Source organism: Trichechus manatus, unplaced genomic scaffold (genome assembly GCF_000243295.1).
Source record: "Trichechus manatus latirostris isolate Lorelei unplaced genomic scaffold, TriManLat1.0 scaffold00045, whole genome shotgun sequence".
In the NCBI taxonomy this organism is placed as follows: Eukaryota; Metazoa; Chordata; class Mammalia; order Sirenia; family Trichechidae; genus Trichechus; species Trichechus manatus.
Window position 1 is genome coordinate 6660698 of NW_004443981.1, and position 16187 is coordinate 6676884.

Consider the following 16187-nt stretch of genomic DNA (forward strand, 5'->3'; position numbering starts at 1 on the left):
GATTCAAAGGCGTCAGTTCTTCTTTCTTCCTTATTAATTGTCCAGCTTTCGCATACATATTAGGTGACCGAAAACACCATGGTATGGGTCAGGCACCCCTTAGTCCTCAAGGTGAAATCTTTGCTTTTCGACACTTTAAAGAAGACTTTTGTAGTGGATTTGCACAATGCAACGCGTCTTTTGATTTCTTCACTGCTGCTTCCATGGGTGTTGATTGGGGATCGAGGTAAAATGAAATCCTTGACAGCGTCAATCTTTTTGCTGTTTATCATAATGTTGCTTATTGGCCCCGTTGTGAGGGTATTTGTTTTATGTTGAGATGTAATCCATACTGAAGGCTGTGGTCTTTGATCTTCATCAGTAAATGCTTCAAGTCCTCTTCACTTTCAGCAAGCAAGGTTGTGTCATCTGCATGATGCAGGTTGTTAATGAGTCTTCCTCCAATCCTGATGCCCCGTTCTTCTTCATATAGTCCAGCTTTCAGATTACGACTGCCTGTTGATCATGTATAGATTCATCATGAGCACAATTAAGTGTTGCAGAATTCCCATTCTCCGCAATGTTGTACTTAATTTTTTATGATCCACAAAGTCGAATGCCCTAGCATAGTCAATAAGACACAGGTAAAGATCTTTCTGGTATTCTCTGCTTTCAGCCAGGATCCATCTGACATCAGTAGTGATATCCCTGGTTACACGTCCTTTTCTAAATCCAGCTTGAATTTCTGGCAGTTCCTGTTGGTATACTGCTACAGCCACTTTTTCAGGATCTTCAGCAAAATTTTGCTTGTGTGTGATATTAATGACATTGTTCAATTTCGGTTGGATCGCCTTTCTTGGGAATAGGCATAAACATGGATCTCTTCCAGTTAGTTGGCCAGGTAGCTGTCTTCCAGATGTCTTGAAAGTGAGCACTTCCAGCACTGCATCCGTTTGTTGAAACATCTCAGTTGATATTCCATCAATTCCTGGAGCCTTGTTTTTCGCCAATGCCTTCAGTGCAGCTTGAACTTCTTCCTTCAGTACCATCGGTTCCTGATCGTATGTTACCTCCTGAAATGGTTGAACGGCGTCCAATTCTATTGGTATTGTGACTCTGTGTATTCCTTCCATCTTCTTTTGATGCCTTATGCATTGTTTAATATTTTCCCCCAAGAATCCTTCAGTATTGCAACTCGAGGTTTGAATTTTTTTCTTCAGTTCTTTCAGCTTGAGAAATGCTGAGTGTGTTTTTTCCTTCTGGTGTTCTATCTCCAGGGCTTTGCATATGTCATCATGATACTTTGTCTTCTCCAGCTGCCCTTTGCAATCTTCTGTTCAGCTCTTTTACTTTATCCTTTTTTCCTTTTGCTTTAGCTCCTTGATATTCAAGAGCAAGTTTCAGAGTCTCTTCTGACATCCATTTAGGTCTTTTCTTTCTCTCCTTCTTTTTAATAACCTCTTGCTTTCTTCATGCATGATGTCTTAGATGTCATTCCTCATATCGTCTGGTCTTCAGTCATTAGTGTTCAACGCATCAAATCTATTCTTGAGATGGTCTGTAAATTCAGGTGGGATATACTCAAGGTCGTACTTGGGCTCTGGTGGACTTGTTCTAATTTTCTTCAGCTTCAACTTGAACTTGCATATGAGTAACTGAGTGTTCTGCATTCAGCCCCCTCCCTGGTTTTATTCTGACTGATGATATTGAGGTTTTCCACCGTCTCTTTCCACAAATGTAGTCAGTTTGAATCCTGTGCATTCCATCTGGCAAGGTCCATGTGTTTAGTCGCCGTTTATGTTGGTGAAGAAAGGTATTTGTAATGAAAAAGTCATTGGTCTTGCAAAATTCAGTCACGGAATCTCCGGCATCATTTCTATCACCAAGGCCATATTTTCCAACTACCGATCCTTCCTGTTTCCAACTTCCTCATTCCAATCACCAGTAATTATCAGTGCATCCTGATTGCAGGTTCGATTAATTTTAGACTGCAGAAGTTGATAAGAATCAATTTCTTCATGTTTGGCCTTAGTGGTTGGTGTGTAAATTTGAATAACAGTCGTGTTAACTGGCCTTCCTTGATGGCATATGGGTATTATCCTATCACTGACAGTGTTGAACTTCAGGCTAGATCTTGAAATGTTCTTTCTGTTGATGAATGCAACACCTTTCCTCTTCAAGTTGTCATTCCCGGCGTAGTAGACCATATGACTGTCGGATTCAAAATGGCCAATACCAGTCCATTTCAGCTCAGTGATGCCTAGGTTATCGATGTTAATGCGTTCCATTTCATTTTTGATGATTGCCAATTTTCCTAGATTCATACTTCATACATTCCACGTTCCGATTATTAATGGATGTTTGCAGCTGTTTCTTCTCATTTTGAGTCGTGCCACATCAGCAAATGAAGATCCCAGAAGCTTGACTCCATCCACATCAAGGTCGACTCTACTTTGAGGAGGCAGTTCTTCCCAGTCGTCTTTTGAGTGACTTCCAACCTGAGGGGCTCATCTTCCAGCACGATACCAGAGAATGTTCTGCTGCTATTCATAAGGTTTTCACTGGCTAATTCTTTTCAGAATTAGGCTGCTGGGCCCTTCTTCCTAGTCTGTCTTAGTCTGGAAGCTCAGCTGAAACCTGTCCGCCATGGGTGACCCTGCTGTTATTTGAGTACCTGTGACATAGCTTCCAGCATCACAGCAACACACAAGCCCCCACAGCACGACAAACTGACAGACACATGGAGGATGTATTAAAATCAATTCTGACTCAAGACAACCTCTGCACATAGAGCGTAACTGTGTTCCACAGAGCACACTTCCAGTGTCTGATTTTTTGGAATTAGATCGCCAGGCCTTTCTTCTGAGATGCCCCTGGGTGGACTGAATCTCCACCTTTTGGTTAGCAGTCAAGCAAGTTAAGCTTTTGCATCACCCAGGAACAGCTTGGGAGAATTAGGTTCCTTGTTTTGGAGTGCCCTCTTGTGGCTATACCGTAAACTGCAAGCACAGTGGCAGGTGGGCTGGGTAACACCCCTGCAGCCCTGGCTTGGATGGGATGGAGATTTGTTTGGAGGGCTGGAGCAGTCTTGTCCTGAACCTGAAAAGGCTGCAAGAGCAGCTCCCTTTCTTGGGAGCAAACCTTGGGGACGGCAGTATCTGACATTGGAAGAGGTTTTGCAGTACTTTCTCTCAGGATGTGTCCCCAACTCTCACTGATGCCCTGGACTGCTGTTTCTTCCCCATTTATCAGGTGGACTCCTGGAGGCTGTGTTTATGAATATGATCTGACCCTCCTTACTACACTGATAAAACCAGAGACTGGCACTTTGAAAGATGGGGCCAACCAGGGTTCTTTCCCTAGAAATTTGGAAAGAGAACAAGATACAGAGAAACCAACTGGATAGCTGGTTCTGTAACAAAGACGAGGGGAGTCATGGGGCAGCCATCTTCTGCACTCCGTTTAAGAGAGAAAGCTGATCTGCTGAGAATGAGAAACGGAGTAAATGTGCAGAAAGAAGCCAGAGGGACATAAAGAGAAATGAAGTCCTAGTATATGCTAAGACACGGATGCACCCTGAAAGCATTGTGCTGAGTGATGCAATCCCCACAGGACAAATATCCTATGATCCCACTTATATGAGATATCTAGAGTAGGAAATGCATAGAGACCACCGGGAGAGTCATTGTTTAGGACACTGAGCATCTTTTTATGGTGATGGAAAATTTGACACTGAATACTGGTGATGCTGAACACATGATTGATGGAATCAGTGGCATTGGATTCTACGTGTAAAAATTGTTGAATTGGCAAAAAAAAAGTATAAAAAAATAAGTAGAAGCAACTAGAGTGAGAGACGAGGAGAGTCCTTCCTGTTCTTATTTTCAGACCCCCCTGAGGTCTGGCTGCATCCTGAATTTGGGTTCTGAGGTGCTCCCCGCCTTGATTACTTACGCTTCTTTTGGTCTCACTACCTAAGATTTCTAATAAATCCTTTCTTGGTGGCTGTTTCTAGTGCTACTCATTCACTCATTTATTCATTCATTCAGCAAATATTTCTTGACATTTTCTACACATCAAACACTGTTTCCAAACCTGAGGAAGGAGAGTGAACCAAATGAAATGTTTGCTCTTATGTAGGGGAGACGAACATTCAATGAACAAGCAAGCACACACGTAACATGTCAGATGGTGTTCAGAATATGAAAAAAATGAAGTGGAGTAAGAAAGAGAGGGAGAATTGGAGTAGGGGTGGCCATTTTAGATCGTGCGGTCAAGAAGGGCTTCTCTGCTAAGGTGGCCCCTGAATCAGAATCTGAAGGAACTGAGGAAGCAGAGGGAGCCATGTTGTAACTTGGAGGAAGAGCATTAGGCAGAGAACAGCAAGTGCCAAGGCCCTGAGGCAGGAGGTGTTTGAGGAAACCAAGGAAGCCGGTGTGACCAGACAAGAGAGAATGAGGGCTGAAGTAGAGGTCAGAACATTGGAGGGGGGTCGAGAAGGCCAGGTTGTGTGTGTGAGGGAGGGGCAGTGCAGGCCCTTGTAGGCGTTTGAAAGGACTCTGACTTTGGTTCTGAGCGACGTTGGGAACAACTGGAGGAATTGGAGCACGAGAGTGTTATGATCTTCCTACATGTTTACAAGGTAATAATCAGACATTGGGGTTCATTTTGGGAGCCTGGGAAGACTCGTTTGAGACTCTGAAATTGCAAAAGCAGCCAACAGGCTGGTGGACAACACCCTCCGGGATGTGCAGGTCTAGGTGGTTGGCAGGTATGGGATGTGTTTGTAGGAAAGTGGGCGCCCGCCCCGATACAGGCTGGGCTTGGGCTTGCAGCCTTTCACCTCAGTGGTACCAGGCCCCTGACATCTCCAGGTGTTTGTCCCTTACATTTGTTCTTTTTCAGGAGTTTCATTCATTGGTGTCTTTCTTCTTCCATGAGACTGAGTGCTGAAAGATAGGCCCAGTCTGGTCCCCTCTTGCTTGGGAGGAAAGACCCCCCGACCCTGCCAGGACCTTCCTTAGTAGCCAAGGGGGAACTGTGGGACTGTAGGGGAGGGGAGGCCTCCAAGAGGCCTAGGCCTGGGGTTCACAACCAGGTAGGGAGGCAGATCAAGGACCTACCCAGGTGTTAAACAATCAGGAACATACCTTTAAAATATAAATCCTCTCTCCCGATTCGTTGGCTCACGGGGTCCTCCCAGCCCATCTTCCACTGTGCTACTGTGGATAGAGACGAGTCTATTGAGAAATAGTGTTTTAATACAAGAAGAGTTGCAGTTCAAATGCCAAAATAAATGACAACAGAGGCAAGTGAGACCACACCCCCAGGAGGCATAGTCTAACTCCCGCTTACAGCCTTCAGTGTGCAAAATAGACAAGAGGCCACCCCTTAGATGAGAGACTTTTTAAGTGCTTAAGTACAAGGAGAGTCTTTCTGAGGGATTATTTTTTGGGAGTGGGGTGGAGGAATCCTTCCCTGAGCAGACAGCTCTGTGCTGTGATTCGACTTGGAGGAGTGTACAGGCATCCTGAAGCTGCCGGAACTAAGCCCCACAAACGGCGTGGTTGACCACCACAGAAATGTATTCCATCACAGTAGTGGAGGCTAGAAGTCAAGGTGTCAGCACGGCCAGGCTCCCTCTGAAGGCTCTAGGGGAGCATCCTTCCTTGCCTCTTCTGGTGGCTCCTGGCATTCCTTGGCTTGTGGCTGTATCACTCCAGTCTCTGCCTTCATCTTCACATGGCCTTCCCCTCTTCTCTCTCTCTCTCTGTGTCTTCTCTTCCGTCTCTAGTAAGAACGCTTGTCATTGCATTTAGGGCCCACCCGGATAATCCAGGATGATCTCATCTGGAGATCCTAAACTTCATTACCTCTGCAAAGGCCCTTTTTCTAAATAAGGTCACATGAATAGATATGGGGGTTATGATGTAGACATATCTTTTGGCGGGCCATCACTCTAACCCACTACAGTAAGTGAGAACCCTCACAGTACCAAGGTCCCCTGAGTGCCACCAATGGATGCCCCATCCACCTGCATGACCCCCTCCTGCTCCCTCGAGTTGCTGCCTCTTATGACCTGGCCCCTGCCTAATGTCTGCCAGTTCCTACTCCCAGGAGCTGGGCTCCATCTGGTTCCCCTTGGCCGGCCTTGGCCGGAGGCTAACACTCTGACCAACACTGTCATGCCTTCCAAAGCTATGCCCATCGTCCCAGTAGGGTGTAACTTCAACTTCCTGATCTTCCCTCACCTTCAATGCAGACCTGGTCCTTGCTGCTGGCCCCTCCCTGGGTGCTCCCAGCTCTGCAGTGCCTTTCCTGTATCCTGGGTGCTCCCAGCTCTGCATGGCTTTCTTGTATCCTGGGTGCTCCTAGCTCTGCATGGCTTTCTTGTATCCTGGGTGCTCCCAGTTCGGCAGCGGCTTTCTGCATCCCTGCAAACTGCCCCCTCCTTCTGGGCTTGGTCTTCCCTTGTTTCCCAGGATTCTGCGCAGCTGGTATGGCCGGGCTATGTGACACCAAGATGTGCAATGATTATGTGTGCCTGCAGGTGAGAACGTGCAACAGGCCGCGTCAGACTTTATAAGGAACTCTCACCTCTCTCTTTCTGGCTCTCCTTTTCTGCCTCCCCATTTCTTTTCCTCCCATTTCATTTCTTCAAGTCTGTCACATGATGTATCACCATTTAGCTTCTGCCTCAATAATGCTGCATAATAAGTGATCCCAAAACTCAGTAGTTTAAAACAACATTTTTTTTTCTCTCATGGATCTGTAGGCATGCGGGGGCAGTTTTGCGGATCTATGCTGGGCTTGGCTGGGAGGCTGTGCTTCAAACCATGGCAGCTGTGATCGTTAGCTGCTGTCGGACCCTTGCAATCTGTGGGTTTTCATTGGCTGATTTTTGGAAGTGAATCACTAGGCCTTTTTCCTAGTCCATGCTAGTCTGGAACCTAAGTCATTGTTGTCATTAGGTGCTATCAGATTGATTTGGACTCATAGCAGCCCTGTGAAACAGAGCAGAACTGTTTTCTAGGCTGTCATCTTGACAGGAGCAGACTGCCCGGTCTTTGTCCCACGGAGTTGCTGGTTAGGTTCTGTTAGGGAATGAATTATGTTCCCCAAAAATATGTTTCAACTTGTCTGGGGCATGGTTCCCAGTGTTGTGTGATTGTCCACCATTTTGTCATCTGATGTGATTTTCCTATGTGTTGGAAAACCCAACCCCAATGATGTTAATGAGGCAGGATTAGAGTCAGTTATGTTAATGAGACAGGACTCAATCTACAAGATTAGGTTGTATCTTGAGGCAATCTCTTTTGAGATATAAAAGAGAGAAGCAAGCTGAAAGACAAGGGGACCTCATACCAGCGAGCAAGATGTGCCAGGAGCAGAGCACGTCCTTTTGTCCTGGGATCTCCACGCTGAGAAGCTTCTAGACCAAGGTAAGATTGATGACAAGGACCTTCCCCCAGAGCCAACGGAGAGAGAAAGCCTTTCCCTGGAGCTGGCACCCTGAATTCAGACTTCTAGTCTCCTAGACTGTGAGAGAATAAATTTCTCTTTGTTAAAGCCATCACTTGTATTTCTGTTATAGCAGCGCTAGATAACTAAAACAGGTTCAAATGCCAACCTTTCATTTCGAAGTCGAGTGCTTAACCTTTTCACCACCATGCACACCTCCACTGATGGACAGGTAGTGGCTGCGCATGAGCTGCATTGGCCAGGAAACGAACCCTGGTCCTGCATGGACGGCAAGAATTCTACCACCGAATCACCACCGCTCTCTCTGTCCTCTGCCGCAGCTGTAGCAACTTTGATTTTGACCGCTGATCTGTGGGTTGGGTGGTGGGGCTCTGTTCCACGTGTGCTCATCCTGGGGTTAGGCGATGGGGCTTTGCTCCACGTGTGTTTATTTCGGGGTTGGGCTGGATGGGGTGGCGGCTCCCAGAGGAAGTGCTTCTTACGGTGATGTAGAAACAAGAAGCCCCCTCAGGCCTAGGCCTGGAGCCAGCACACTGTCACTTCTACCTCATTCCATTGGCCATGGCAAGTCCCACGGTGAAGCCCAAAGTCAAGGGGTGGGGAATACACTCTGCCCAAAATGAGGCCTTGGCAAGGATGTGGGTGCAGAGAGGGGTGAAGAATTGGGACCAGTTACTCAGCCTATCATACCTGATCGACGCTCAGTGATACTCGTTCAGTTTATTCCATGTGGTGACTTGCATATTCTCTAGTTTTTGAATGCAAGGTTTGAATGTGCACCCAGGAGCGTTTGAAACTCCTGAGAGAGCTTCTTGAACTTGATTTCCTCCAGGGATCAGTGTTAGCCTTGGAAAGCATAGAGGGTCAAGCTGCTTACGGTATTTGAAAAAAAAAAGAGAGAACTTGTTCTGGCAAAGCTGGGCTTTTAGGATCAGGGCCTGGGGCTCCATCACCGTGAACTTGAAACATTGATTAGCAGAGCCATTAGAGTGCAGCTGCCAGGGCTAAGGCCAAGCAAGGGGCTTTAGGCCAGAGCACAGCTTTCAATTCATCTAGAAGACTGTGGGGAAGACGCTAACCATGAGCCTGTGCCAAGAGCGTCCACACGTCATCTCATTTAATGCTCACCGCAGCCCTACAAAGATGGTATTTTTAAACCCACAAAATGGAGCACTTACATCTGTGCAATTATAATTCTTCTCCCTAGGTAATTACTTGAAAGGATTTTGGTCGAGTGTGACGCGGTCCATTTCCTAGCACTGCGGGAAATATTTGAGACACAGGTCAGGTAGCCTCACCCTTGAGTTACATCAAGAAGCTTGCTTAAAATGAAAATCTAGTGTAACGAGGATATCACTCAGTAGATGTGCAGATGGTTCGAGTTCCCAGAGAATGCCTCCCGGAAAGCCTGCAAGACCCCGCTCAGCTGCCACCTTTGCAGCCTGGAGGAGGGGGCTGCTCTGTGGTTCCACCAGGGACTTGCTGACCTCAGTCTTGGGTCTCTACTCCTTCTCCAAGTGCCATCTATGGGATGCTCTGTGCTGCCTGGTCCTGCACCATCCCCCTGATCAGTGACAGATCAGACCATTGTGATCCATAGGACTTTCATTGGCTGCTTTTCGGAAATAGATCACCAGGCCTTTATTCCTAGTCTGTCTTAGTCTGGAAACTCCACTGAAACCCGTTCAGCATCATAGCAACCAGCAGGCTTCTACTGACAGACGAGCGGTGGCAGCACATAAGGTGCATTGGCCAGTGTCATGGATTGAACTATGACCCCCAAAAAATGCATGTATCCATTTGGCTGGGCCATGATTCCCAGGATTGTGTGATTTTCCTATATGTTGTAAATCCTGCCTCTATGATGTTAATGAGGGAGGATGGGCGGCAGTTGTGTTAGTGAGGCAGGACTCAATCTACAAGATTGGATTGTATCCTGAGGCAATCTCTTGAGATATACAAGAAAGAAGTGAGCAGAGGGTCAGGGGGACCTCATACCACCAAGAAAGCAGTACCAGGAGCAGAGAGTGTCCTTTGGACCTGGGGTCCCCACGCAGAGAAGCTTCTAGTCTGGAGGAAGATTGATGAGAAGGCCGACAGAGAGAGAAAGCCTTCGCCTGGAGCTGATGCCCTGAATTTGGACTTTTAGCCTACTTTACTGTGAGGAAAAAAACTTCTCTTTGTTGAAGCCATCCACTTGTGGTATTTCTGTTACAGCAGCACTAGATGACTAAGATAACCGGGAATCAAACCTAGGTCTCCCACATGGAAGGTGAGAATTCTACCATGGAAGCAGCACTGTCCTCACTCAGCTGCCTTTGGTCAACAGCTAACTTAAGACTCCATGCCCAGAAGCTTTGGTGACTGGGGTGACCATGGGCTGGGGATGGGCTGGGCAGGCAGAAGGAAGCATGGATCGACTTCCTGCCTTTCTCCATCATCTTTTCTTCTCTGTTTCCTGCCTGGCCATAGAGTCACTGCCAGACCCCTTACTTTCCTTTTACTCCTCTGGGAAAGTGCTCCCTGCTGCTCGGCCCTCCTCCCTCTCTCTTTTCCACTCCATACTCTTGTGTCACCGCATGTCACACTGTGTTCCAGATGAGGAAACCAAGGCCTTGAAGACAGTCAGGGGCAGAGCTGAATTTGAACTCAGAACTCCAGGCTCCAAACTCCACATCCTTCTCCTCCTATACCATACTTACACGTGTATATGTGCTTCTCACCCTTGAGTGTGCACACAAGTCATGCGGGGCCTGTCAAACAGCAGATTCTGGATCAGTAGGTCTATGGTGGGGCCCAAGATTCTGCATTTTTAACAAGTTCCCAGGTGATGCCGATGCAGCTGGTCCATGGACCACTTTTTTTTTTTAATTTTTGTTATTGTACTTTAGATGAAGGTTTACAGAGTAAGCTAGTTTCTTATTAAACAATTAATACACATATTGTTTTGTGACATTGGTTGCCAACTCCATGACATGTCTACACTCTCCCCTTCTCGATTTTGGGTTCCCCATTACCAGCTTTCCTGTCCCCTCCTGTCCTCTTGTCTTTGTCCCTGGGCTGGTGTGCCCACTTAGTCTCATTTTGTTTTATGGGCCTGTCTAATCTTTGGCTGAAGGGTGAACCACAGGAGTTACTTCAGTACTAAGCTAAAAGGGTGTCCGGGGGCGGTGTTCTCGAGGTATGTCCAGTCTCTGTCAGACTAGTAAGTCTGGTCTTTTTTTTTTTTTTTTGTGAGTTAGAATTTTGTTCTACATTTTTCTCCAGCTCTGTCTGGGACCCTCTATTGTGGGTGTGGGTTTTTTTTTTTTTTTTTTTTTATTGTACTTCAGGTGAAGGCTTACAGAGCGAATAGTTTCTCATGAAACAGTAGTACACATATTGTTTTATGACATTGGTTAACAACCCCACAACATGTCAACCCTCTAACTTCTCAACCTTTTTTTTTTTTGGTGAAAATACACATAGCCAAAGATACACCATTTCAAAAATTTCTACATGCACAGTTCAGTGACATCGACTACACTCTTCCAATTGTGCTGCTATTCTCACTTAAGATGAAGGCTTACAGAACAAAATCATTTCTCATTTAACAGTTACTACACATGTTGTCCTATGACAATGGTTAACAATCTCACAAGACATCAGCAATATCCTTACTCAACCTTGGGTTCCCTATTACCAGCTTCCTTGTCCCCTTCTGCCTTCTGGCCCTTGTCACTGGACTACTGTACCTCATTAGTCCCATTTGGTTTTACGGGGCTGAGGGACCCTCTCTCGGGATCCCTGTCAGAGCAGTCAGTGGTGGTAGCTGGGCACCATCTAGTTGTGCCGGACTCAGTCCAGTGGAGGCTGTGGGAGTTGTGGTCCATGGACCACCTTTTGAGTAGTCAGAGCACAGTGTTTTACAAAGAATTTCTACCTTGATTATTCCTCGTGATCCTTGCAGCAACCCAGTGAGGCTGGCAGGGCAGGAGTTAACACATTCGTAGTTGATAGGTGAGAAGAATGAAGTTCAGAGAGTTGGCATGACATGTTTGAGGCCCCTGGGGCAGCAAGCAACATCAAGGCAATGGGATCCGGGATTCTGATTGGAACCTATGCCTGGCCCACTATGCTGCACAGATGGCGCGAGGCTGCGGGCTCCAGCCTGCCAGGCGCTGCTCCCCAGCTCCTGCAAACCATCCTGCAGTGTCCCATGTCACTCACACACTGCCTCTGGGAGCAGCTTTGAAATCGTGGTGACTGTCCTATTACTCCATGGCCCCGTTGTTCCTGGCCTAGTGAGGTGCCCCAGTAAAGCATCAGACTTCGGAAAAGTCATGCATAGCCATAGGTGGAGAACACACACACCCTAGAGGGTAGAGCTCGCTGCTTTCTTGCTCGAGATCAAGTGTGCTCTGTGGGCTGTCCTTGGCCATGAAAATGGGCCATATAAATTATATATTGAAATAATAGAGGCTGCCACAATCTGCCAGGAGGCCAGTGATGGTAGAGACGATGAACTTCTTTGCTGGGGAATTGTGGGCTGTGCTGAAGGCATCCAGAGAACACAAGAAGGGATGAGAAGTTGAGGCCAGGCATTAAACTTCGGGATTTCTCCGTGATCAGATCTGGCTGGCCTTTGGCAAAGGACCAACGTGCTTAGTGTTTCAGAGCTTGGGCAGGAAAACGAGAATGAAAAGTGCTCCCATAAATGAGTGATGTTTCAGTCCCTACGAATGTGAGATTGGCCGTGTTAGAGGGGTGGAGTGGGAGAGCCTGGGAGCCCAGCTCATCCGCTGGACAGCTGGGGAAGCAGAGGTCTTGGACAGGGACACTTGCCCGAGGCCACCAGCTTATCCTGGGCAGTGTTGGAGCCAGGGCCCACGGTCTCAGGTTCTTCACCCACCTTCACCTCTGTGTCTTCTTAGGGGCTAGAGCCTGTCTGAATTTTCTTAAGCACACAAAGGGGCTCTGGATTTTGAATAGGTGGTAGCCAGGCAGTGAACTGTAGAGCCTGGGCGAGAAGGACTCATTCAGGGAGTGCACGAGGAAAAAGGCAAAATCTTTACATCAGGGAAAGACACAATTCAGCAGGTTTGTCAACCCTTTTGGCCCTTGAGGTGGTGCATATGGTTAAGTGCTTGACGACTATTTGAAAGATTAGTGGTTCGAACCCACCCAGGTGCCTCAGAAGAAAGGCCTGGAGATCTCCTTCTGAAAATCAGCCATTGAAAACTCTAAGCAGTGCAGTTCTACTCTGATTCGCATGGGGTCGCCATGAGTCGGAATCTACTCTACGGCGACTAGCTTGGTTTGTTTGTTTTGTTTCGGTCCTTGGGCAGGCCTCTTTTCTTAGATCGCTCTTCGGCTGGCATTTCAACTTGCCTTGCATTAGAGCAAGAAACCCTGGTGGCACAGTGGGTAAAAGCACTTGGCTACTGACCAAAAGGTCGGTGGTTTGAATCCACTAGCTGCTCTGGTGGAGGAAAAGGTGGCAATCTGCTTCCATAAAGATTTTAGCCTTGGAAACCCTACGGAGTAGTTCTACTCTGCCCGATGGGGTTGCTATGAGTTGGAATCAACTTGACCGCAGTGAGTTTTGGTTTGCATCAGAGCTCATTGTTTGTTTGTCTGCCCTTCAGTAAACAGTTGTCAATCAAATGAGTGAATGAATTGTGTATTCTCAAGAAAACCATTCCCCCCGAGGTCCTCAGCTTCTTACTGGGCAAACTGGATGGCGTGGAGCATATCCTTTCCACGAGCAGGTCCTGGGTGGGGCGCTGGCCCTCCAGGTGCTCATTGTGGGGAGGGGCGGGAAGACAGTAACCGTAATTACAATGCTGTGATGGAATGTATATCAGTATGATTACAGCTACAATTTCCAGGGAGCCATGGTGGAGCAGCATTATTCAGTGACATCTGTGACCACCGAAGGAACCTGCCCTAGAACATAAATCAACACACTGTTAACTTCACTGAGAAAGCCTTACTATGAAAAAGAAAAGTCCGCTACAGCCTAAAGAGTGTGCTTAGCAAAGTAGTTGGTTTACCTTTTAGCACAAGGTCCTTATCTCATCATGGACCATAACAATAACTGTGAGCTGCTGGTCCATGGACCACACTTTGAGTGGCACTGTTCTAGAGCACTTTTTGTGTATCAGGCACAGTAGTAACCAATGTGGAGTCCCTGGGTGGTGCAAATGGTTAGTGTGCTTGGCTGCTAACTGAAAGATTGCAGGTTTGAGTCTGCCTGTTGTTGTCGTTACCTGCTGTCTAGTTGGTTCTGACTCATAGCGACCCCATGTACAACAGAGCGAAACACCACCCAGTCCTGTGCCATCCTCACAATCATTATGCTTGAGCCCATTGTTGCAGCCACTGTGTCAGTCCATCTTGTTGAGGGTCTTGCTCTTTTTCAGTGACCCTGTACTTTACCAAGCACGATGTCCTTCTCCAGAGACTGATCCCTCCTGACAACATGTCCAAAGTATGTAAGACGTAGTCTTGCCATCCTTGCCCCTAAGGAACGTTCTGGCTGTGCTTCTTCCAAAACAGATTTGTTCGTTCTTTTGGCAGTCCATGGTATATTCAATATCCTTCGCCAACACCACAATTCAAAGGCATCAGTTCTTCTTCGGTCTTCCTTATTCATTGTCCAGCTTTTGCACGCATATGATGCGATTGAAAATACCATGGCTTGGGTCAGGCGTACCTTAGTCTTCAAGGAAACATTTTTGCTTTTCAACACTTTGAAGAGGTCTTTAGCAGCAGATTTGCCCAATGCAATGCATCTTTTGATTTCTTGACTGCTGGTTCCATGGGCAGTGATTGTGGATCCAAGTAAAACGAAATCCTTGACCACGTCAATCTTTTCTCCATTTATCATGATGTTGCTTATTGGTCCAGTTGTGAGGATTTTTGTTTTCTTTATGTTGAGGTATAATCTCACCTAGAGGCACCTATAATGTTGCTTTGAGTTGGAATCGACTCAACGGCAATGTGTTTAGTTTTTTTTTTTTTTGAGGCACCTTGGAAGAAAGGCCTGGCAATCTACTTCTGAAAAATCTGTGATTGAAAACTCTATGGAGCACAGTTCCACTATGACATACATGGGGTCCCCATGAGTCAGAGCTAACTCCAGGACCACTGGTTTTTTAGTAACCAGTATATTTATTATGTATATAATATATTACACATATGAAAAAACAAACAACTGGATGCTGTCGAGTTGATTCCTACTCACAGCGACTCTATAGGATAGAGTAGAATTGCCCCATAGGGCTTCCAAGGCTGAAATCTTTAGGGAAGCAGACTGCCACATCTTTCTCCTACAGAGCGGCTGGTGGGTTTGAACCTTTCCGTTAATACCCAGATGCTTTAACCACTGCACCACCAGGGCTCCTCCTGTTTACACATGTATGTATATATAAATTTATGTAGTAAACATTATATATATGTTTACATATATGAATTTTGGAACCCTGGTGGCGCAGTGGTTAAGCGTTTGGCTGCTAACCGAGAGGTCGGCCGTTCGAATCCACCAGCCGCTCCTTGGAAACCCTATGGGGCAGTTCTACTCTGTCCTATAGGGTTGCTATGAGTCGGAATCAACTCAACGGCAACAGATTTGGTTTTTTTGGTTATATGAATTTTATTCTTTAAATTATTATGCGGCAATATTGACTTTTTTTCCCTTTTGGCATACAGTTCTATGAATTTTAACATACGTATAGATTCATATAACCATCACCATAATCAGGATATAGAACAGCTCCATCACCCAAAAAACTCTCTCCTGCTATCCCTTGTAGTGACCCCATCCCCCACCCTGAACCCCTGGCAACCACTGATCGGTTCTTCGTCCTACAGTGTTGTCGTTTTGAGAATGTCATATAATGGAATCATACCGTATGTAGCCTTTTAAGATTGGTCTTGCACTGAGCAGAATGTTTCTGAGAGTCATCTAAGCTGTCATGTGTATGCCATCGCATGGATATCAGAGTTGGTTTATTCAGTCTCTCCTTGAAGGGCATTTGGGTTGTTTCCAGTTATTTTCAATTATGAATGGAGTTCCTATAAACATTTGTGTGCTGGTTTTTATGTGCATGTAAGATTTTATTCCTCTAGGGACTGTGATTGCTGGGGCATATGGTGAGTGTATGTTTAACTTCGTAAGAAGCTGCCACACTGTTTTTCCAGAGTAGCTGTACCATTTTGTGTTCCCACCAGCAATGTGTGAGAGTTCCAGTTGCTTTGTATCCTTGCTGCATTTGGTATTGTCGGTATATAGACACACACATACATTATTTTAATCATTCTAATTGATGTCATAGATATCTCTTTATGGCTTTAATTTACATTTTCCCAATGGCTAAAGAAGTAGACCACCACCCATCTGTCAGCTTTTTGTACTGTGGTGGCTTGTGTGTTGCTATGTTGCTGAAAGGTATGCCACCAGTATTACAAATATCAGCAGGTCACCCATGGTGGACAGGTTTCAGTGGAGCTTCCAGACTAAGACAAGGAAGAAAGGCCTGGCAATATACTTCCAAAAATTAGCCAACAAAAACTCTATGGATTACAACAGAATATAGTGTTGGAAGATGAGCCCCGTAGGTTGGAAGGCACTCAAAACACAAAGTGACCACAAGAGTGGACTTAAGCAAAGCAATGATCGGGAAGATGGCACAGGACTGGGCAATGTTTTGTTCTGTTGTGCATGGGATCACCCTGAGTTGGAT